Here is a 24,961-nt window from a genome sequence, read left to right as displayed (position 1 = left end):
AGGTCATGATTTCATCTGAGAGTGAAGTCAGATCTGAGTCTTGGGGTGCCCTTTGGGTTTCTGGGTGACGGCTCTCAGCTTGCTCTAATTATGCTAGTTTCTAAGCCCCAAGAACCTAATGCTTCTTAAATCTGAGCCCAGACCATAGAGGAAGGAGTTCTGTCTAGCCAAAGGCTGTGGGTGGTGGGCCCCAGGAGTGGCAGAGGGTGTGCATGCTTGTGTGTGAGCGCATTCACCCTTGTAGTCAGAGGTGTGGGCGCATGCACCCTTGTAGTCAGAGGTGTGGGCAGTCTAGCACAGGCCAGACTCCAGTAGGTTTGGGTGAGGCCCAGAAACTGCACTGCAGATGCCCAGAACGGTGGGGCTGAGGTAATTTATGTTATACTCTCTCTCCAGGGCATGAAGCTCTGGCATCACCCAAGGACATTCTGGGGCCACAGAGATGCTAAGGGCTGCATGTCTAGTTTCCAGTCTGGTTGGCCGTTCTTTCTCATCCAGCCTTTGAAGCCATCATCACTTCGGCTGAGACCCAGGCAGCCAACTAACTGCAAGGGGCATCTGGGTGAAGAGCCCAGGTGGTCTCTTCATGGGCCTTTCCCTCAGACCTGGGACCAATCCCTTGGGTAGGGGGCCAGGTTTCAGTTCCTCCCCGTTCTGGTCCCTGAGTTTCACTTTGATTCACTCAGAGAGAGCCTGTGTGGGAGCTGGAGCCGCTGGCCCTCCCACCTCCCTGTTTACATGCCTGCTTAGCCCAAGCCGCCCATACTCCCCCAGATTCTAGATCCTGCTCCCTGCATGTGTGTTCGGGGAAGCCTAGGGATATGGCAAGCAGCTCTCAAATTTTGGGACCCCTTTAATCTTGAACAATTGAGGAATAATTAACTTATTGGGATAATTAAAGTGGGTAAAATTAAATTCTTTATTGGTTTATTAAAATAACAAACAACATATATTATTTTGAGATAAGGGCTGTCTTCTAAACAGAGTCTAGAGGGAGTGGCACTGCCTTACACCTGCGCCAGTTTCTTTAGTGTCTGGTTTGACAGAAGACAGCTAGAGTCACATAGATGCCTCTGTACTCACTGTCATGTTGCCATATGTGTCCCAGGCTCTGGAAAGCTCTACTGTGTGCTTGAGTGCAGACAAACGACACTGTGGCATTATGGGAACACAGTTCCAACCTCACAGATCCCCTGAAGGTCTTGGGAACCCCCTGGCTCTCTGGTCTACACCGGGGAGGTTTATGCATTCACCTCTCACAAGCCAGGGGGAACACATGTGTGGTTTTAGTTAAAAGAGCGGTCCTCCCCCCCAGCCCCCCGTGTCTCTTGTCCTTAACTGGGAGGCTGTGTCTGGACACACCAGGCTTTGGCGATCCTCTCACACAGTGGATGTGTAGTTCCTGGCTCTTCCCCCAGGCTTTTGCTTCCACAGAGAGGCATGAACACTGAGCTCTTCCTATGTCCAGCAGCGTGTCTGTAGGGTTTGAGGTCTGACTTCCCTCCAGCTTGCTTCTTTCAGTCCTTCCTCACCTCACAGAGTTAAGTTCTGCCCTGGCTTAGTGGCCCTGTGCTAGGCATATTTTTGGTGAAAGAAAATCCTTCCATGATACTGACTGGGAACGAAATGTGAGAAAATAAGAGAGTGCTTCTAGTGTTCATCTTGACGCCTGATACTAGGCAAAAAGCAGACCTGAATGTGTTTTGTTCTGATTTCACTGGGGCTTCCAGGTGTTTCTAGAGCACCAGGGGAGAGTGACTCACACACATGCGTGTGTGCACAATGTGCTTGTGCGTGTGTATCGTTTCACTTTGACTCTCCGGTTTTTACTTTCACTGGTGGACGTATCATTTGCTGGAGAGAAAGGGCATGTCCTGGGACAGGCTGAGGTGTGCCAGGGAAAGAAGATGCATTAAAAGAACTTAGAAAAGTGATGGTGGTGTGAGAGACACTGCTTATAGTGAGATCAACTGAGCTCCCAGCCAACAGGTGGCCGGCCCCTTGGGAAAGGATTGAAAGTGAGGAGGGGTTAGAACTTCCTAACACCAACCACCAGGTGGCACCATTGACCCAGGACAGCTTAGTTGCTGTCTAGGGTGCCAGGGCAGTGGGTATGGGTCATTTGTGAATTGTTATGCTTGTTCCCGGGCTGGAGTGGCATGCCTGGGTAGGCTGGCCATTTATCTGATTCCCACTTCTCTGCCAGAGGGAAGCTGATCATTATTGTTGGGATTAATCCCACCCTTTTCTTACCTTGGGACCCAGATACATTGACACAAACCTTTCTAGGAATTCTTGGGTCTCCCCTGAGCCTTTACTTGATGTGTGACCTTGGGCAAGTCACGTTTCCCTCATGCTAAAACAGACAATTGGATCTTAAGGGTCCCACGTTCGGCAGTGTGTTGCAGGTGACACTGGTGCCGGAGTTCTTTCTGGCACTTTCTGTTAGCCGTGTGACCATGGGCAGGTCACTTCTCACAGAAGCCATTTCCGCAAAATTTTTCCTGGTATTAAATAAAATGCCTGATTGGAAAATGCTTTGGTGTGTGTGTGTGTGTGTGTGTGTGTGTGTGTGTGTGTGTGTGTGTATCCTTGACCATCTGTCTGTCCACCCGTCTGTCCCTGGGGACTGTTAGCTGCCCTCTCTCCTTAGGTTTGTATCTCTGCTTGTGAACACAGAAAAGGGCTTTTGGTTTTTGTCTTCTTTTTAAGACACTATGTCTCTGTCTTAAGTATTTCTTCAACCTCCTTGTTTCTCTCCACCTCCACTGCTACTGCCCTCGCCCAAACCGTTCCTTCTTTCCTTTTGGACTATTGCTACTGCCTCTTCTCTGCTCTCCTCTGCCTCTTGATTTCTCCAAAGGGTCGCACAGCGTGCCTAGTGTTTCCTCTGCAATACTGTTCTGATCTGTGGCTCACGGCAGGGTTGGAACACTTCAAATCTACACAGCACCCTCAGAAGCCCTCGGGACTTTTTAAAGCTAGCTGCCCCGTGAAGCTCTGAGCCCACCACTGTCTTTTCATGCCCAGTTCTGTCAACTGGAGGCTTCTTCAGCCGTTTCTCAGCACCATCTGCCCTTTTACTGCTGACGTCATAGTCAGACGACATGGGGTCTACCGCAGACTCCACCCACCACCATCACCATGACTTTGGGAGTCACATGTAAGAGCCTCAGTTTCCCCACAGGGAAACAAAGGTAGCAGTCATGCCTGCAGCTGAGCACAGGGATGGACGGAAGTGTGTGAGGAGCTGAGGAAACTCCTGAAGCCTTTCATTGTGGTGTTGTGTCCCTTTCCCTGCTCCACCACAGTCCAAGGGGACATTCCAAGAACTCAGGGTCCAGCTTCACTGTGACTTCTGCAAAGAAGGATCCCCTGCCTGTCTATCCCTTCTATCCCTGTTAATAAGAATGAAACACATGTCGCTTGTCTGCCCCCCTCAATCCCCAAAGACTGTGAGCTCCATGCAGGCAAGGTAGCATATTGGCAGCAGTCACCATGTCCCCTGAGTGCCAGCTCAGGGCTTGGTTCGTGGTAGTATATATGTCCTGTATGCCTGAGAATGCATGGGTTTGGCTGGCTAGTAAAGGCAGGCTGTGGAGTGGAACCCAGAGGGCCTTGCCCATTAGACTCCTCACTCCTGCCCAACCCAAAGCCTCCCGCATGGCTGCCAAGCTCCACAGAAGGGAGATGTGAAGACCATTCTGCAGGGTAAGGAGCACCCTCTGTCCTAAGGCACATGTGCACACATGTGTGCCTAAGATTCTCCTCTTGCCTGATGCCTGATCCTGTGCCCCAAGTGTGAGTGGGTTGAGGCCCTGACCAGGAACTTCAAGAAGGAACCATACTGACAAGTTTTGATTGACATGCACTTAAATGACGAAAGCAGTTAATAGAACCAGTTTACCAAGCTGGCACTCCTGTCACCCTCTGTTTTTACAGAGTCAGAGAGTTCGAAGAAGTTGTCCAAGGTCACACAGCTCAGCCTGGACTTTGGCAGTCTAACATCAGGGCTGGCTCCAGGGTACCCTTACCTGCCACTCTGGTCTGCCTCTCAGTGTCACAGTAAGAGAGTGCCAGTGTCCCCATGGCATATCTTTAGCTCTCTCTGGCATGGGCCTTCAAGGCCACTTTTGCACCTTCAGTCCTGCTCTGAGGCTGGACTCGGATGGACACAGCTCGGGCGCATTTCTCCCCTGAGGTCTCCATTCCTGAACGTCTCCAGCAACTCCATGCTCTGCACACTTTTCTGCCACACTCGAGTTAGTTGCTTCAGCTCTGGCTGGTCATTTACAAGGGTGACATCATGGATGGATGGGGTCCCTGCCCAGCCTTTAAGCCACTGGCTGTGTGTGCTTTCACAGCTGAAGGTCTTCCTTGATCCCTGGTTTCTTTATCTTCTAAAAGGGGGCTTTTCACGTCTTTCTTGGTAACTAAAAACGTTACCTATAATATTTGATTTGGACTGGCCAGAGGAAATTATTTGTGTTATTTTTCTAATACCAGAGCAGAGATGTTTTACTCTGAATCTAAGAGTCCTCAACAAAACCCTGAGGAGGCATTTCTATATCTCCTGTTCTTTTACCCACATCTCTGTCGTTTTTCCCTCAAGGTCTCAGTATATAGCCGTGCTAGCCTCCTTCTAACAGTGATCCTCCAGCCTCAAGAGCTAGGACTGCAGGCATAAGCAGCCATGCCTGGCTTTCTCTTTTGTTTAAAAGTGGTTGGTATGGGGCTGGGGATTTAGCTCAGTGGTAGAGCGCTTACCTAGGAAGCGCAAGGCCCTGGGTTCGGTCCCCAGCTCCGAAAAAAAGAACCAAAAAAAAAAAAGTGGTTGGTATATCAGCTTCATAAGGTTATTCTGGGTAGCTTCAGGAGAAAAGGATGGAAGAACCAATGAGAATTTATTGACTGATCGAGACAGGGTCTGATGTCGTGCATGCTCGTCCTTGGTCTTGCTTCGTAGCCCAGGGTGATCTTGAACTTCTGACTTTCCCACCAGGTTTATCTGGATTTCAGGGCTGTCACACACCCAGTTCATACATTGTATCAGGGTCTTTCCCGTGCTCTGTACATGCTAGACAAGCACTCTGCCCACTGAGCCACACCTCCAACCCCCACCCAGAATCTAGACAGGCAGCAGTTCAGCCCCATGCCTTAGAAACTCAACTGATCCAGCTGTGCCTGAGGGGGCCTTTGTAGGCCGTGAGCTCACACACAGGTGGAGGAACCCAGTTTCCTTGTTTGGTTTCAGCACTGATCAGTTGTGGTCCTGCCCCATCTGGGCCCACATTTGGATGCAGGAAGCCTGGCAAGTCTTGTAGCTCCAGGTCCCCTGTTCTCTCTCTTCCGTGCCCCCTCCTTCTCCATCTTCTCTCTTCATTTCCCTTTTCTTTGAGACACAGACTCTATCCAGCTCTTCTGAATGGCACTTTTGTTCACTGAACATCTCTCCTCTGCAAAGGACGACCGGTCAGGTTTGTATCTTTTAAATGCTGGACATTTGATCAGTTAAGAGCCCTCGTAGCGCTCTCTCAAGAGACAACCTTAGGGAGGCAGACAGGGGTGTGTGTGTGTGTGTGTGTGTGTGTGTGTGTGTGTGTGTGTGTCACATGTATGTGAGTGTGCAGGACTCCTTCGGAGGCCGTAGAAGGATGTGAGACATCTTCCTCTATTGCTTCTCATGTTATTGTCTTGAGCCTGGTCTTTCACCAGACTGGAAGCTCGCCATTTTGCTGAGACGTGTAGCCACTGAGCTCCCTGATCTGCATGTCTTTGCCACCTAATGTTACAGACATACACAGCCATATTCCACGTTTTGCAAGGGATTCAAATTCAGAACCACCATGTACTTTAAGATCAAGCAGTTTTACCCACAGACTCACCCCGACAGCTTCTTCCCCTTCCCTCTGCTTTTTGAGACAGTCTTGTCATGGAGCCTAAGTTGGCCTTGAACTCCCAATCCTCCCGCCTAGACCTCTCAAGTGCTGAGATTTAGGCATGTTACTACCACAAGTGCTCTGTTTTCTTACCACGAGAGAGTGAATGATTCCTTCGAAGCCCTGGCAAGTTTAGTGAGCCCCAAAACACAGGAAAGTGCTCTGGCAATAATGGTGCTCTATGCAGGTAGAGATCATTAAAGTTCGCCCTGTGTTTCTCCTTTGGACTTTGCCCAAGGATGAGTTTTGCCACTGGGAGCAAACGGAATGCAGGTCCAACGGTCACTTGTCTTTTGGGAACTCTGGGACAATTTCCCTCCCTTGTGCTCCAGTTAGCCACTTGGAGAGGGCAGAGGAGAGGACTTTTCAGGACTCAAGCGTGGTGGGCTTTGCCTACAATTCTAGTAGGAGAGGGCGGAGGCCGACGGATCACTAATTCCAGGCCTACGTAGAGAGAGCCTGTCACAAAACAAAACAGAACCCCAACAACGATAACAAAAATAAATAAATAAATACATACATACATAAATAAATAAATATAAAAAAATAGTGTCTCCTGGATGGGTAGAGCCGTTGCCCCTTTCATCCCCAGAGCCACACCCGTAATCCCAGGCAGGAAAATCGGAAGTTCCAGATCATCCTCGGTTACACAGTGTGGTCCAGGCCACACTGGGATACAGGAGACCTTGTTTCAAAGCAAACAAGCCAGCAAACGGGATCTGCTTCAGAAGCTTGCGAGACTCAGGCTTTATCCGCCTAGGCTCTGCGTGGGCACCAGGCGACTGTCTGTCCCTTTCCTCCAGCACACTCAAACTTGAAGATTCCAAGCATCCATGTCTTTCTGAACCTTGGCGGGTGAGGAAAGCCAGGCCCGGGCAGCGAGTAGGCATTGATTAAAGGCCACGCCAGAAGTTGCATCCCAAGACCCAGCCCTCTTACCTAGCGAAGGTCCCTCCTCCTGGAAGCAGGAGTTACTCCAGGGCAGGCCTGTTCGGCTTCCTTGGGCCTCCCTCCAATTCCCAGGATGGGCCTGAGGGCTGCTGGCCCGGGAAGGCTGGGCCTTGCGGCTCCCGGTGTGGAAGGAGAAATCAAACCCACCGCGGCAGCACCGGGCGCCCCCGGGAAGGGGCCGCCCGCCATCGCGGCCCACACTGGGCCTCCGCTGAACATTTGCAATTTAATTGACATTTGGCGGCAGGAAGCCAATCAGTATAAGTCAATTGACGTTCGGAGATAAAACTAATCGGCGGTCGGCCGCTGCTCCCGCCGGCGCCGCTGCTACTGGGCCTCGGGGCGCAGCGTGGCGGCCGCTGCGCGGCGGGCTGGCCCCGGCAGGTAACGGCGCTGGCGCGTGTCTCGGCCCGCGAGGGGGCAGCCCGCGGCCCGCTGATTGCCGCGCAGCCCACGGTGGCCGGGAGAAGCCCCGTAATGAATGACTTTATTTGCCGGGGCCCTGCTGAGAACAATTGAGTTTGTTATGGTAACAACGGATGCCAGCTTTCCGCCGCCCCGGGGGGCGCGGGCGCGGGCGCGAAGGCGGCAGGAGCTGGGCAGCGGAGCAGATGATGCGCGAGCTGAGCAGAGGGGCGCCGGAGCGGGGGCCGGGGACGGAGCAAGTGTTACAGCCGAGCCTGGCTGAGCAGGAGAACAGCTGCCAGCCGCCTTGGACAGAGCTGCAGAGACCGACGGATAAGGGACACACAGTGCAGATCCGGATGGGAATCCATTGGGTTCCCTTGTGTGTTGGACCAGCCAGTCTTCCTGGTTGTATCTGGGACCGCCCCCCACGCCCCGCCCTGAGCCTGGAAGTGAGTTCCAGTCACTTTAAAAAAAATTAATTAATTTTGCAAAAGGGACAAAATAGTCATCTTTTTTTCCCAAGACTGTGACTTGAGGAGTTGAGGGACTAGATTTCAGAACCAGTGTGCTCTGCGTGAGGACATGGGCTGCCTCCCACGGGGTCCCCTGTCTGCATCCCCGTGCTTTCTGAAGTGACACCTGTCACAGGAAGCCTTCCTTGCCCCCACAGAGAAAGCTGTTTTCCAGCTCCTTCAGCTACCTGCTGCCTCTCCTATCAGACCATGAGTTCTGAGGGCAGAGGGTTGGAGGTGCATCCCAGAAGCCTTTAGGGGCTTGGCACCGAGCTGTTAGCTAGTCGGCTTCTTTCTTCTTGGTAATCTTGTTTCTCTCTGGTTCTAGACACTAGAGTGTCTCCCCACCTCCCTTTTACAGATGTGCAAGCTGCCGCACAGAGCTTCTGAGAAAGCAGGGCAGTGCTCTGGAAGGGGTCGCCTGAGAAGGCAGCACAGGTTTTTTCCAGGCCTTAGTTTCACTATCTATAAGAATGTGGGAGTCGAAACTGACTCTCAGAGCCAGTTGAATGGGAGACATCAACAGGGAAATTGGGGCTAGGATCAGGTCTCTGTTTCTACCTCAGAGCCCTTGGGTGTTGCAGTGTGACCACCGAAAATCAATCATCCACCTTCTTTGGCTTTCTGAGGCCGACAGTGAGATTGACATGCTCTCTGTGTGAAAGGCATTACTTACAGCAGCTCTCAGAAGCCCAGGACTGTTACTGCCTTCATTTTTGTAGATGGGAACTAGGAGTCGTTAAATAAGGCCACAGAGGCAGTGTGCTGACGGCTAGCCGCAAACCAGATCAGTTGGCATAGAGAGCACACAGTTCTTTGGCCCCTCCTCCTCTTATACTCCGCCTTAGTTCCACCCCTTCCGCTCTTGTAGAGTCCCCCCCCCCCCCAAAAAAAAAAAAAAACCCTCACGGTCCACGTTTGCAGGACAGCAGGTAAGCTGACATTTCCAGTCATCATTTCTATTTTAGACAGAGGGTCTCATGGAAGCCCATACTGCCTTGAACTTGAACTCACTGTGTGGCCAATTCTAGCATCCCCCTGCCTCCGCCCTCTCAGCTGGGATCACAGGCACATGCCACCATGCTCCGTTACTCAGTGCCATCTCTCCCTCTGGCTGTGCCCTCTGTACCTGTCTATGGATAGCTGAGATAAATCTCTGGCAGGTAGGGCCAGCTAAGGCAGAGAGCCCAGGCCCTTCTTAGCTTATAGTCAAGCAGGAGTTTTGAATTTGAGAAATCATTTTTTCCCCTCTCTCCTTTTTTCTTTAGATCAGATCTCACGTAGTTGAGGGTGACCTTGAACTCCTAATCCTTCTGCCTCTACCTTCTGAGTGCTGGGGTTATGGGCATGTGCCAGCAAACTAGCCTTGAAAATGGTTTTCTGAAAAACCTTGTGTTTTGCAAGCAGGTTTCCATTACTCCTTACCTGACTGTTGAGTTAGAACTGTTTTTGGTACCTGTCTTCTGTCCCTAAAACAATTTCTTTTGTATACATGAGATAGTCCTTTCTTAGACAGACAGATTAGGAAAACGGTCCCCAGTAGGGGACAGTTCTCAAGGGCAAGCTTAGAAAGGGCTGGGAGATCATTCATACCAACCGGGCGTCACCTCCTGTGGACCCAGTGTCTCCCTTGAGGCACTGGATGCAATGTAGTGCCTCCTTTGCTGCCCTAAAATGAAATTCAGGCAAAAGAGAACCAACAGCACACATCATCCTAAAAAGCAATACAATGACCCAGCTGTAATAAAAAAGGGATAAATAAAGTGATAATGAAACGTACCCCTCCCCCCATTATGTAAACGCTCAGGGGTGACTGTACTGGGAGACACTTGCTTTCAGTGTGGGACCCAACATGAGCCCACCAGCTACAAACGCAGACAGCCGTGGGGTTCGGCAATATCGACGCCTGTGGCAGTGCTGCCATCAGTAAACTGATTTTCTGAAATTGTGAGCATGTCTTGATAACACTCCAGCCTGTGCAAAGCACCCATCTTTTCTCTTTTTATATGATGGTTGTATTCTTGGGAGTCAGTAGATATTAAACCAGCAAGGTTTTGTGGGTCTGAGTAAAACAGAGTTAGGTTCTGGGCCCAGATATTCATACACAGTTTCTAGCAACCTGACTGCTTTAGAATGACATTATTATGAGACATGTAGACTAGCCCAGCTGAGGGTGACCTTGATCTTCCTACCCTCCTCTTAGTGCTGGGATTGCAACGTTGTGCCCCTGAGCCTGGCCACGCGGGACAATCGTCCCTGAACTTTGGGATGCTTTGTGGTATCTCTGATCCCTGACATTTACTGTCCTAGCATCTCCCCCAAAAATGACTGATCCATGGAACTCCCAAACCTTTCGTCTCGTTACTCTTACTAAGAGCCACTTGAACAGGGCTGGAGGGACGGCTGCCACTAAAGTATCTGCCGTGTAAGCACGAGGACTTGAACTCACATCCTCTGCACCCGCATGAGAAGCTGTACGAAGCCTGTCATCTCAGTGTGGAGGAGGTGGAGACTGGAGGATCCCTGGGGCTTGCTGACCAGTAAGTCTGGCTGAGTTTGTGAGCTCCAGGTTCAGTGAGAAATTGTCTCCCACAGTAAGGTTGGAGAGCAATGGAAGACAGCCAACAGCTTCCTCTGACCTCCATGTGTGAGCGTGTATATATACAAATACCAGATGCCATACATAAGCACACACAACGGCTCATTGCAACAAAAGGTCTCTCTATGGTATTTTCCTATGGGAAAGTCTGCAAGGTTTTTTGTTTGTTTGTTTTGAAACAAGCTTTGGCAGTTGGGGATGTGCCTTAGTCGGTAGATCAAAAGCATGCTTAGCAAGCAGAAGGGTTTAGTTCAATCCCTGTAACCCAGATGTGGTGACAATGCCTGGAATCTTGGCACTCGTGGGTCAGAAGTTCAAGGTCATCCTTGGCTATACAAGATTGTGTCTCTCCCACCCAACCCAGAACAAACAAACAAACACACGAGAAAACTTCCTATGTTGTATACCTACTGTGTGTAAGATCGGTACTGTGAAGACAAAAAAAAAAAAAAAAAAAAAGCATGTTCCTTAAGTTGTATGTGAGCTGTGAAAATGGCAGGACTACTATGAGATCTCTGTCAGTGAGCACAGCCCCACTCACCTCTATTCTCCGGGATCCCCTCAGCCTCTTTGCTCATGCAACCCTGGCTGGAACATCACCTCCTCCGAGAAGCCTTCCCGACTCCAGATCCCCACAAATGCTTGAACTAGAGAATCCAGTCTAGCCTCCTCTGTGTATTTTGTCTTTTTGTTTGTTTGTTTTGTTGTTGTTGTTGTTAGTTTATTTTAAGACAGGGTCTCACATGGCCCAAGCTAGTCTTGAACTTACCAGATAGCCCAGGAGGATGGCCTTGAACTCTTGATCCTCCTGCCTCTACCTCCTAAGGGCTGACACTACAGGCATGAGCTACCACACCCAACTTTCTAATTTTAATTAATTGAAATTAGTTACTTTTTGAGACAGGACGTCACTTGGTAACCCAGGCTTACTTAACTTTGGTTCCTCCTCCATCGTCCTTCCGAGCCAGGGACTGCAGGTGGAGGGCACCAAGCTCATCTTCCCCCAGATTGGGCATTAGTTTTCTTTTTCCTGTTCTCACTGAGTGACCCTGTGTCCTCACTGTGCTCCCTTGTTTGGGGTCTGCTGGTTGTGCCTTACTGACCCCAGTGCATAGATGAGGTAAGGGACATGAAAAGTCACACAGTCAGAGCTTGCACCCAGAAGCTAGACCTTTGTCCCTTTACCATTTCCAAGACCAAACCTCGGGAGGAGGAGTCACCATTAGCTCTTCATACGGTGCTGGTGCTGTGGTCTCAATAGTGGGCAAAGCCTGGCAACTCTTTTCTCCTCAGTTCTGTCAGTGGAGCCTTAAGCTAGGCATGAGAGCCTGAGACCTCTGGGGAGGGAGTGGCCATTTCCCCACTGGAGGCCACCAGTGAGCAGCTGTGTTGTTTGGATCCACTCTTGTTTATTTACCCTACAGGTGTGTAGTGTGCACCTGCTCTGTGCTGGCCTTTGTCCTAGGTGTAGGTGACAGGGACATAGCCAAGGATGAGGCAGACAGAAGTACTCAAATGCCACAAGAGTGGCATTCCAGTGAACAGGGAGAAAAATAAGAATGGTGGCCGTCTTTGCATTGTTAAAAGATTTCCCCGCAAGAGCTACGCATGGAACTCTAGGTCACAGCCTTTCCACAAGTGCTTGTTGATGGCTGAGCAGGATAAGAAAACTAGGAAGGAGTTAAGGAACGCACTGTGGGTGGAGACTTGCTTTCTTTTTGTCTTTGTAGCCCTGGCTGTCCTGGAACTCGCTCTGTAGAACAGACTGGCATCAAACTCAGAGATCCACCAGCCTCTGCCTTCAGAGTGCTGGGATTAAAGATGTGAACCACCACTGCCCAGTGGGGACCAGCTGTCTTCTGGAAGCTGAGATGTTATTTGAGCAGAGGCTCCAAGAAAAAAACGGGAACAAGCCAAAGGGATATCTGGGATAGTTCTCGAACAGCAAGGACGAAGGCAGAGTATACATGACGTAGCTGAAGAAAGCAGCAAGGAGGCCAGAGTGACAACGGGAAGAGTGGGAGGGAGAAGTGTCCGAGAGGTGGGCAGAGGAGATGGTGCAATGGTCAAGCACTTTCTGTACAAGCCGATGGACTGGAGTTTGGATCCCCAGAACCGGAATAAATGTTGGGTGGGTGTGGCAGTTCTCTGGTCATTCCAACCGCAGAAGGCAAAGACAGAGCAAATTATTGGACAGACAGCAAGTAGGTGTGACTGAGGGATCCTGTGTTAAAGAATAAGGGGGGAAAACAAGGACGATTCCTCATATCCACCTTGGGCTTACACATGGATACACATTCATGTGCTTCTACCACATACATGTTCACATAGACCACACACATGCATGAGAATAAGGGTGAGAGAAAGAGTAGGGCCACTCAGAGTAGAAGGGGAAGCAGCCAGGCCCTTTAAGGCCACAGCAGTTACGGGCAGTTGTGGGTCTTGCTGAGAGAGCCAGGGTATTAGTGGAGAACAGCCAGGACCTCTGACACGGAGCATGGGAGGTCCTACCCCTAGACAACCATCACTTATAGAGGACAGTCCTTCCTAACACTCTGGCACCTGCCTCTTCTGTGGGTAGCCATTCTCCTGCCATGACCTCTCTCAGAATAAGAAGTTCCTGCTTGCCTGAGCAGACATCTCCCTCCAGCAGGGTCTTCACACTGTGGCCACATCAGAACATAAAGATCCTCTCCCCGCAAGTGTCTGAGATCAACTGTATCGATAAGATCAGAAAAGGGACAGAGATGGGGGCAGAGGGGGAGGAGGAAGTCAGGATGTGATGACCAGGGCTGTTAGAAGACGGGGTGTCATTGTTGTGTGGTGGCACTATGGTATAGAGGGTGTTATGAAGCTCTTCGTCCCACCTCCAAGCCTCAGCCCCGTACCAGCAATGGCTTCCCGCAGAAATGCCAACTTCATGTACAATTCTTCCCCTCTTCCCTCTGACTGCAGACATTGGCTCTGACCAGATACAAACCGCCATTGCCTTGGCCTCTTTGGTGGCCATGCTGCTGCAAGGGCCTTCTTCCTCCAGGCAGCTAGTCCCACCCGGTGACATCCCCCTGATTTCCCAAAGCATCGCCTTGGCTCGTGTTTGGAAAATTAAATTAAATGCCACAAAGGAACTGTAAGAGCACATGTTGAAGATGGAAAGTGAGGTTGTTGCTGTGGATACAGGCAGCCACCTTGGCATAAATTAGGGGACCTTCTAGGGAAAGAAAGGAAGTCCTGAACGGAGGGCTCGGGACAAAGCTATTAGTCTCTGTGAAGCTACTGGGTGTCTTGGGTGGCTCTGAGTAACTAAACTTGACTTGTCCCCCGTGTTTATGGGTTGCGGACAATCTCAGCATCCAGCCTACGTTCAAAAGCTATCAGAAGGGAACTGCAAAGACCCGAGTAGCCAGCAGCAACACGGCTTGCCTGAGAGACTTGGCAAGTCTGAAAGTGCCTATGAGGTGGTGTCTGTGTGCGAGGCACCGAGGAATGAACTCCCTGGGGCTTCTGCCCCAGCCGGTCTGCTAACAATGCCATCTTAGGCTACCTCTGCCTCCCAGAGCCCATTTCTTCTTCATCTGCACCCTGGGAGCCATCATCTGCTGCTGGCATCCGAGGTCATCGTCAGAAGTAGAGAAGCAGGCAGGTGCCATCCCCAGCATGAGCATGTCTGGGGCGTAGAGACTGTCATTTTGATCGTGGTCTAACGTGGTCTAACACTCTAGGCATATATATATATATATATATACCACATGGCTGTCTAATACGGAAATATGCTCCTGCTGAGCACAGAGCCCAAACAAATCAACCTGCTCCCACAGGGAAGAAAGGCTAGGGGCGCTGCACAGAATGAAGAGCCCTCTTGGCACTTGCGACGGCCGTCCTCCACAAACCCACCCCTCCTAGGCGCGTGCCCGGTTGGGGAAACACACCTCAGATACACACTAAAGCCTCTCGGGTTCTTTTCAGACACACGTTGGCAGGCAGTGGCTGATCTCTGTGTATCCAAGAGAAGCGCAGAGCCAGTCCGCGTATATCTAACAGGTCAAGCTCTGAAATGAAGAAGCAATAAGCCAGTGAAATGGTACTATCACCGAAACATGATTGATCAATTGAATTCTATCAGAGACAGTGGACAGTGAGATTAACTCAGGCCTGATAGGTTCAATGGGCTAAAGCATGATGTTCATTTCAGCTTCATTTCACCAGTCTTTGCTTGTGAAATTGGTCAATCAATAGAGGTTGAAGATCATATATATATATATATATATTGGGGGCCATCTTATGGAGAGTATCATCTCAGCCGTTGGCTCCTTGCTGGGGCTGCCTGAGGCAGGTAATGGAGGCAGAACAAGGATTCCATCAGCCCCATCAAAATGGTCTGGTATATTCTCCAAATGAAAAGTATTTTTGGATCTCTGATGATTTATCTTTTTTTTCCCCTCTCACCTTGATCTATGACTAAACCCATACCCATCTCGGAGGAATATAGTGATTTCTCTTGAAAACATTTGTGCAGTGATCAGTCAGATACATGTCAATGTGTGAGCCTTCCTTCTACTTATATCGTCCATGGAGGGGGAAAAAAATAAAGACAGTAATTTAAAAACTCAAATGGGGTAACGCGAAGATTGCAGAGTATATATGGTTGTAAACCATTATTTATGCCCAGTGGGGGGATGGGAGACAGGCTGTTGTGGGCTGAGGGTGGGGGTTTGCCTGGAGAAGAGAGGGACACTTGCGGGTATAGTGAAAACAAAGCCTTTAACCTCCTTTGCTCCCTTGAAACAACCCGTCCTCCACCCTCGGTGACAGTTCACTCGCTTTGGAATGTTTTCACGGGTGGTTAACATCCCTCTAATTAGCGTGCATAGCTCTCTGTGAGGTGGAGGGTACTAGGGACGTCCAGTAATAGACCGGGACGATGGATTAGAGAGAACAGACTGGTTGTTTCCTTCTGTTCTCTGAGGTCACCATGACGTTTTTGACGCACAGCAAAAACGTTTCTCCACAGCAGCTCCGTCGAGTTCTGAGAATAAATTTGCACCGCTTGGACATCAGACTGGGTTACGTTCTGGATAAGGAGTCTCGGAGCTGAGGAGATAGACAGGGAGGGAAGCCTTGCATAGGTTTGCGGACTGTGTATTGTACCTCCCCATCTGCGTTCTGCTCCTACCAGATCAGTAGCTTGCTCCGCTCACCCAGGCCTGCGCACGCGCCCTTCCTGCTGATGGGAATGTACTTCCTCTTCCCTTCTCCCTCTTTTTCAGCTAGCTCTTTCCGCTCACGTTGGGACTCAAGCCGAATTGTTTCCCAGGAGCTCTTTTTAAACTGTTCTGTCCCGGTCTGGATAACACGGAGTGGGTTAAACTGGGTTCAGAGCACACGCTGGAACATTCTGCTTGTGTTTGGTTCCTAGGTCATCTACTTTTTAGCTGCAGATCTTGAGCGAGGAATTTAACTTCCCTGTGCCTCGCTTTCAGCATCTGTGAAGTAAAGGCAGTAACAGACTCGCTGTCCTTGGAGGTTCGTGAGGGCCCAGGGAGTCAGGCGCTTGACTCCAGGGCTTCAAAGGCTCCAGGGCGTCCTTCAACACAGCAGTACAAGTCTGCACCCTCCACTTCAGGGTGGGAGTTGATACTTGAACCCTCCAAGCTCTGGAGCAAGGGCCACGCCAGACACTCACCTGATACTCTTGAGAGATGACCCAAGAGACGTGCAGGTATCAGGGGCCATATTGCCTTGGCTGGCAGCTCTAATCGGACTTGCTATCTGGCCCCAGATAAAGCCCTTTGCCATCTGGCCTCACTGTTGTCACTCCCGAGGGAGCGATAGTCCCTTGGGTCCTTTCCATCCCAAGTGCCTCTGACCCGTTGGGCAACACACGGCACAATCAGATTCACCTGAGTCAAACCCGTACGCATTTATCAATTTTACAATTTTGTGTTTTCCTTCCCTGGGAAGAGAGATTGAGTGAAACTAATGGCTGAATTGTGCTGGTTCCAGTGGGATTTCCCTCTGTGACACCTCAGATTTTCTCAGTCCATGACCCTAGTTTGGGGAGGGATGTATAAATATAAAATCATCTTGAATCTCAGTTGAGTTCTGGGCCGATATGGGACATTTCCTGCTCTGCCAAACCGGTCCCTAGGAAGAAGTCTGGTTCCCCAATAGATAATGTAAAAATGGCAGCCAACTGGCTCTGATTCCTATGGTCTTGCCTGGCCTGGTGCCTTGTCCCTGTTCACTCATCCTGACTTCAGGGGCCCCCTCCTCACTATCCTTTTAGACTGTTAGGTTTTTTCTGAGGAACCCCAAATTACACCAATAGGACTAGACAGAGATTAGAAGCTCTGAATTAGCTGGAGTACAAAAACCACATTTCTGTTAGCAGTAGGCAGCCAGCTGTCTTTGTTTTTTGGTGTGAACTCTAGGAAACCTGGGGCTCGGTTCATTCTATGTAGTTGGTCCTCATCTCTGGGTCAACATTTTGTGAACTGCTTCAAATCTTAGGCAGCAATAAACCTGCAGTCGCTGCTCTCTCTCTTCCTCCAGAATCACTGATACAATGGATGTTTCTCTGAACTCATAATGGAAGCTGCCCATTGTGGCATTTCCCTGAAGTGTGAAGCCCTGTGGCTCCTCTCGTCTCTCTAGGTTATCCATCTGGTCAGCAAGCATCCGTCAGCTTCTCCTGTTTCTGAGATAACAGCATCTTCTGATCAGCATCTCCTGTTTCTGAGATAACAACCACACAGGGCCTCTGCCCTCAGACCCCTCATACTTTAGCAAGGAAACCAAGCAAGCAAGATCTTAGACATAGCACCTACTGTGCACCAGGCGTTGTGCTAAGTACTTTCCAATGACTCCTTCAGGTCTTTCAGCAGCCCTGGGTATTATGAGCATGCCATTTTGCAGATGAGAAAATTAAGAATCAGAGAGGTTAAAAAGAAACAAACAAAACCCAGGCAGGACCTGGTGGCACAGGCCTGGGATCTCAGCTGCCCTGGAAGTTGAGGCAGAAGGATGGCAAGTTCAAAGCCTGGCTGCAGAATGAGGCCAGGCAGGTCTGGCGACTTAGTAAGACACAGTCTTAGAATAACGGGTTAAGCCGGTTGTGGTGGTACATGCCAGTAGGACTTGCTGAAGGAGGCAGAGGCAGGAGGATCACGAGTTTGAGGCCAGCATGGGCTACACATTTTAAAAAAATGACAGGTTAAAAGTTTCAGTGGTAGAGAACTTAGAAAGTATGCTCTAGGCTCTGGCTTCCATTTGAGTGACACACACAAACACACACACACACTCTCATACACATACACACACACTCACAGACACTGTCTCTCATACACATACTTTCTCTCACACACACACATGCACACACATTCACACTCATTCACACTCATGCTCACACTGGCAGAGGGAGAAGTTGCTTAGGTATCATGAGTTTGTAAGTGTGGAGTACACAGGCTTCCGTGGTATCCTGAAACACATCCACTTCATCCTCATACATAGTAAGAGTCCTGGAAGCATTCTGCTGTGTGTTTACTGAGCAAGCCACTTAATCTCCTAAATTCTCTTGACTATAACTGGAGATCCCCCTCCCTGAGACCAAGCTCACAAGGGGACTGGTAAGAAGTCAACTGAAGACAGACCATAACTGTAGCCTATGAAAAACCCTCTAACAGAGACCCAGAAGAAAGAGCGGCTAATTCAGCCTTTGCACATTCAGATGGGCTTTGGAAAGGAGGTGGCTTTTAGGTTGAGCTGTGCTGGGTAGGGCGAGGGGTTTGTCAGTTCAGGGATCAGAAGGAATGAAGGTGTTAGGGGGCAGTACTGACGAGGTATTTGAACCTGGAGAAGAAGCCTCTGACCACTGTAGGAGATGCAGGCACTGATCTTGATGGGTAAGGCAGATCAGAGGGTGGGGACCTTGGACCTTGGAGGTGAGGCTGGGAAGGGTGTTCCCACTGAACAGGATGGTGGCTGCAGGTGCCGTGATAAGAATGTAGGGTTATCTCATTTGGTCCCTACAAAAACCCCAGAGTTTGTCCTGTCTGCCTCTGCTCCCAGTTAGCAGCTGAGGAAGCTGAGGGCTTTAGTCTTACGGCCTAATACACTTCCAAGCATGGCACGAGGCAAAGCTTCACCCAGCTGTCACCAGAGGCTTGGGAGAACCCATGCTCCTACCGGCACTGCAAAGCTCCTTTCTTTCTTTGCTAGGGGACAGGTGCAGAGATGTTTTTGCTAATGTAGCCCCAGCAAGAATCCTCAGCCCCTTCTGGCTCCTAACCTTTGGTCAAGCCTACGTGACCTTGAGATCCTTCTGGGGAAAAATCCCACAGTTGATTTTGCCCACTGCAAGGTTCTTACGGATCCCACCCAAAACATGGGGCATAACTGATTGGTCAGTTTTATATATATTGCTTTTTACTTATTTTTGTTTGTTCGTTTATTTTTGAGTCAGGGTCTCATGTATCCCAGGTTAGCTTCAAACTTGCTATGTGGCAGAGTCTGGCTTTGAACTCCTGATCCTCCTGACTGTACTTCCCAAGTGCTGAGGATGCAGGTACGGGTCGCCATGGCTGTCTAGATTGCTTATAGAACTGGTCACTGTGCTTGGAAGGACCAACTCCTAGTTTCTTGAGCTCATTGATCCAGGTTGGAAATGTCTAGGTACATCCAGGGTCCACTAGGCTGACTCAAGACCTCAGAAGGCAAATGACTGGCTTTCTTGTACTATTTTCATTGTGTGTTGGGGTGAGGGCAGTCCAGGGGCACAGTGGTAGAAGGGAGGGACATAGAAGGGAGCATGGTAGTCCGGCCTGAGCAGCATTGCCAGATGTAAAAGGCTTCAGTGAATGTGTTCCAGGGACAAAAAAGGAGAGACCTTAGGTCTGGGAAGATCAGTGATAGAGCACCACTCCAGCCTCCCTAAGGCCTTGGCTTCCATTGCCAGAAACACACACACACACACACACACACACACACACACACACACACACACAGAGAGAGAGAGAGAGAGAGAGAGAGACAGACAGACAGACAGACAGACAGACAGACATATATATGCACATACATACATATATACACACATACAGAGAGACACAGACACACACACACACACAGAGACAGAGACAGAGAGAGACAGAGAGACATATATATGCACATACATACATATATACACACATACAGAGAGACACAGACACACGCACAGAGAGACAGAGAGTCAGAGAGACAGAGAGACAGAGAGACAGAGACAGAGACAGAGAGAGACAGAGAGAGAAAGAGAGAAATATATATGCACATAATACATATATACACACATACAGAGAGACACAGACACACGCACAGAGAGACAGAGATGCACACACACACAGAGACAGATACAGAGAAAGACAGAGAGACATGTACACACTCATACATACATACACACATACAGAGAGAGACACACACACACAGAGATATAGACACACACATACACAGACACAGACAAATAGAGATGCAGACACACACAGAGAGAGACAGAGATACAGACACATACACAGAGACAGAGATACAGATATACACACAGAGACAGACAGATACAGAGAAACATATACATGCACATACATATATACACACACACACACAGAGAGAGAGAGAGAGAGAGAGAGAGAGAGAGAGAGAGAGAGAGAGAGAGAGAGAGAGAGAAGTTTCTCTGACAGAAGCCCTTATGGGTAAAGAGGTCTCTTCCATACTGCTTGTCCATTTCCAAACAAAGCATTGACAAAGGTAGTTAGATACTGGTTGACTTAAGCCATCATTTATGGGTGCAGTGGGCATTGGTGGTGGTGGTAGTAGTAGTAGTAGTAGTAGTAGTAGTAGTAGTAGTAGTAGTAGTGGCAGTAGTAGTAGTGGTGGTAGTAGTAGTAGTAGTAGTAGTAGTAGTAGTAGTAGTAGTAGTAGTAGTGTGGGATGGTCTACAAATACAGTACGGAGGGGTCAATAATCACTTGCTATTCTGTAGCAGGCAAAATGGAAGTCATTCACTTTGTTGCTCAGGCAGGCCCTAGACTCACTGTGGAGCACAAGCTGCACTCTGATCCTCCTGCCTCAGCCTCCATTACAGGAGCTAGGATTACAGATGTGTACCACCATAACTTACTCTAAAGGACTCACTCAGCCGCCTTAGTTTACTAATGAGGACTCTGGAGCCCAGAGACAGAGAGACACTTACCCAAGCACACACAGATAGAACTCAGGTCCATCTGTCCGCTAGCTCTTAATGTTTTTCCTACTGGGCCTGGCTGTCCTTCTGGGGAGAAGCTGTGAAGATCAAAATGCATGTCTGGGGCTGGGGCTGGGGCTGGGGCTGGGGCTGGGGCTGGGGCTGGGGCTGGGGCTGGGGCTCAGTTCTGTGGAGAAATAGAACTTTGAGAAAAGCTGAGGCTGATCCCGAGGCTCCAGCCTGGTTCTTCAGGGCTCCTCAGTGCCCAGCTAAGGCAGAGACCAGGATGCCAGAAGGGATTTTGCAGAGCCCTGTTTGTTTTTATCTTTTACTCCCAGTGAGCATCTTAGTCATAAAATGTGTGATGGTTTTCAAAGAAACAAATCAGAACCATGTAAGAAAGATGCAAACTCCCAGAATCCGCTGTGCTTTGAAGAAAATGGCATGGCTTTATGATCTTTTAAGACACACAAGAGAGCTTCCCCCGACAGATGGGACTCTCAGGTCATCTTGCGTCCTCCTGCTTTTCGTGACCAGACCTGATCATATAAAGCTCTTAGCTTCAAAGCCCGATTCTGAATAACATTGGCTTAACCTGAAATTTGAAGCCAGCATTTCTTTGCTTCTCGAGAAGGGGCTTCCTGCCCCTTGCTCCCCTGAAGCTAGCTTCCAGAATGTTAATTCTATGAGCCATGGTTGACTAAGCCCAACACTGGGTCTATCCCATATTATTTGATTTGGAGAAGAAAAAAAGATTTAAAGATACTGTGCCCTGGCATACCTTTACACTCTTGCCAGCGTCTGTCACTATATTTAAGCACACTATCCGCAGTGTGGGTTTGGAGTTTCTCCCTGAATAAGATGGGTCTGAGTTTTTCTATAGCCTGCCTCCAAGACCACACTTTCCAATAAAGTCAGTAACTCAAAAACAACACAGACAGTCCCACTGCCTGCCTGGAGGGCCAGTCCTTCCCTGGTGATGGGAATGGTTTTCTGTATTCATTTTTTTTCTTTTTTCTTTTTTTTTTTCGGAGCTGGGGACCGAACCCAGGGCCTTCCGCTTGCTAGGCAAGCGCTCTACCACTGAGCTAAATCCCCAACCCCTTTCTGTATTCATTTTTGTAACCACCACCAAGCACACAACCTCTTCATGTGGCTCAAACCCCAAGTGTGCCCATTGTGTGCAGCATTCAGAGACAGGCTGGCATATGCTTGCCCTCTTAGAATCAGCTGCCCTTTCACTTTCGTGCTAGTCTTGGGTGGTACTTGCTTCCGGTCTGGCCTGATTAGTTTTCAATTAATGTTTGTCTCTTCTACGGATGAGGATCCAGGAAGGAAAGGGCTGTGCTAGCCCTTGTCCATGGCTGCGTCCCTGCCGTCAACACTTGATGAGCTTGGTTGAGGGAGGGGTGACTGGATGAGGGAGGACAGGTGAAGGGGTCCTGATATGTGCAGACCAAGTTTGCAGAGGGAACGGGTCGGTTGTAAAGTCCATGTACAGGTACTGCCTCTGGCAGCAAGACATTGAACAGGGGATAGTTCAGGGTGAGCATGAAGGCTAAGGGCTTGTTGCAAACACGAGGAGTGGGTAGAGTCCTAACAATGGGAGCTGGAAAAGCACTGGGGCAGGATGGAAAGCGTCCTGGAAGAGGACGTGTGTGCAGTTGCATGCTGTGGCTGATACAAGTGCTGTCTTGATTGACACTTGGTCTTCAAGGATGAGGATGTAAACAATTTAGGAAACGATCTAGGACTGAGGCATGAAGAGGGTGACTATTCCTCCAGCTGCTCAAGTCTGATTAAGGCTGTGTCAATAAGATGCAAGTTGTCTGTGGCCTCGGAGCCTCCCTATAGTTTCCTGCAGTTTCATCCCCACCTATCTGTTCCTTTCCTGCCCATCTGCTACTTGTCGTCCAAACACTGCTTCTCCTCGGAGGCTCTTTCCAACTCTGCCCAGGACCAGTGCTTTACATGGCTACATTGTTCACTTCTGTGCCTTGTCTTATTATATGGCTACATTGTATCCTCCTGTGCCTTGTTTTATACAAACTGTCAGTCAGTCTGTAATCAGTGTTTACTTGTATGATCACCGAAGTGGGCTTGTCCTATCTAGAGCGCATCCCTCATCCCTGTATCCTCTCTTCTTGTTTGCTTTTTTTTTTTTTTTTTTGGTTCTTTTTTTCGGAGCTGGGGACCGAACCCAGGGCCTTGAGCTTCCTAGGTAAGCGCTCTACCACTGAGCTAAATCCCCAGCCCCTTGTTTGCTTTTTAGAAATTTAATTTTGGGATCTAGAGAGATGACTCAGTGGTTAAGAGCACACATTACTCTCGAAGAGGACCCAGGTTCAATTCCCAGCACCCACATCCACTGGTTCACAACCACCTGTAACTAAAGCTCCAGGGGATTCAAGGCCCCTGGCTTCTGTGGTCACCTACATGTATGTGCACATACCCCCATACAGACATATATGCATAGTTAAACGTAAAAAAGTTTTAAAAAGTTTAATATTCTTTAGTATAGAGTAACAGTTTAAATATTTATTAAATTGAATATATAATTATGTATTTAGGTGTATCCTTAGTCTTTTTATTATTGTGCATTATTTAGTTTTTGTGGGTTGGGTTTTTTTTGTTTGTTTGTTTGTTTTTGTTTTTGATAGAGGATCTTGCTGGGTAGCCTAGGCTGGCATGGAACTCTAGATCCTCTTGTCTCTCTCCTGAGTTCTAGGATTACAATCATACTTGTCACACCTAGCAATCCCAGGGCTTCTCAAGGAATTGCCACTTACTTCTTTCCCCACTAAAGCAAGCATGTGGATGGAGATGCTGGGGGTGAGAACAGAGAAAGAGTGATTTGTATCAGGGCTGATGCCTGCACAGGATGATTCTTAGCAGTTCACAGCCCCAACTGGTAGCATTAAGGTCACCAAGGCAGCCCAAGTTCCCTTGAGTACAACCCATGGGGCCACTACTGACTTAGAGAAAGTCACAGTTGGACAAGGCCAGTCCTTTTCCTGAGAGTCTCTACAGAGATGGTTTCAGGTCCTATCTAGGCTCTTTGAACCTGCGGAATATGCAGTGCTCTCATAGGATCCAAAGACCAAGTATATATAACACGAGTTGGCTCCATGCCCTGAGCCCTCACTCTGTGTTGGGGTTTACTTGGTGACCAGAGATGCTCTCTGCAGGGACCCAGAGTCAAGCTACCCTCTAAGGACTTTCTCAGTGGAGATGAGGCTCTACCCTGCCAGGGCTCTCAGCTGAGAGGGCCTGGTTGGCTGGGAAGCCTCCAGACAAGGCAGAGTTGGTCTGTCTCTGGGAGCAACCAGTAGGACAAAGAGCGGGGACATTGTGGGAGTTGGGAAGCTGGTTTCATTTGGAGTTTGTTGGCTGGCTGAGAGGCAGGGTGCAGGACGGGGAGTTTAGTTGAAGTAGGTAGGCAGAAAACAGTCTCTTAAAAAGTTGGTATGATCTCCATGGCACCAAGAAACTTGATGGGTGTTCTGCTGCAGTGCAAGGTCACTGTGGCAGAAGTGGCTGGCACAGAATGATCACTGAGTAGGAGCAAGTTGAGCATCTGTGTGTGTGTGTGTGTGTGTGTGTGTGTGTGTGTGTGTGTGTGTGTGTCCGTATGTGCGTATGCATGTAGTACACTTAGGTACATTGGACTGCTGCTAATAATGTCCTCTGGTTGGTGCTGACCAGCACAAGCACATTACTGGGCAGCAAGCTCTCACATCTATTGTCCTTGGTGACCTTATAGAAATAAGGGTCTCCAAGGAATGGGCCACGATGAAAGAAGGGGCACTAGGAATGACATCCTGTGAACAAGATCAGGCACCTGGCTTGTTGGAGCCAGTGTCCCTGCCCAAGGAGGGACACAGGTTTATTCCTGGGTACATTATTCAGAGAACCCTGATAGGCCACACCTATCAGGTCATTTGGTTGTGGCACAGCCTTGCTTTGAAATGGAGAAGGGATCTGTTTTCTCAGGTAGTTTGTAAGTCACCCCCAAAGGCCCTTCCTGTAGAACATGTAGTGCTCTGGGCCTGTCAGTCTCCTTGGGGACCCCGAAAGGCCAGCGCTCAGGTAAACACCCAGAGCTGGTGTCTGTTCAAATCTCGGGCTCTGCAGACAGATTGGCTGGAGGGAGGCCCAGGGACACGGTATCCAAGAGTGCAGGCTTGTTGGTTTAGCCCCAGTCCTCACTCACATGGGTGGGGTTTTGACATGACAGTGACACCTAGGGTGGTGTGTGCTTCTTGTGATAAGGTCTGGGATCTGTGGTGCCTCTCAGTAGGAAAGCTGACCTTTGGTGGTGCTCTCGTGGAGTCCAACAGTACAAGCA

General features: G+C 49.4%; 1 protein-coding gene and 1 long non-coding RNA gene across 7 annotated transcripts in view; one reads left to right on the top strand and one right to left on the bottom strand.

Moving 5' to 3' along the window:
• Pax5 (paired box 5) overlaps window positions 1-24,961 on the top strand; it is a 186,597-nt gene that overhangs the window by 40,453 nt on the left and 121,183 nt on the right. The window lies entirely within an intron of this gene.
• On the bottom strand, window positions 896-7,794 carry LOC120102862 (uncharacterized). Its single transcript, XR_005504727.2, has 2 exons — window positions 6,879-7,794; window positions 896-6,398 (listed from the first exon to the last, which is right to left on the bottom strand). It is a non-coding gene; the product is annotated as an uncharacterized LOC120102862 (long non-coding RNA).

The sequence above is a fragment of the Rattus norvegicus genome, chromosome 5 (assembly GCF_036323735.1).
Source record: "Rattus norvegicus strain BN/NHsdMcwi chromosome 5, GRCr8, whole genome shotgun sequence".
NCBI classification, from domain to species: domain Eukaryota; kingdom Metazoa; phylum Chordata; class Mammalia; order Rodentia; family Muridae; genus Rattus; species Rattus norvegicus.
Note: the sequence above shows the minus strand (reverse complement) of the source record. Positions and strands in the feature narration are given on the sequence as shown.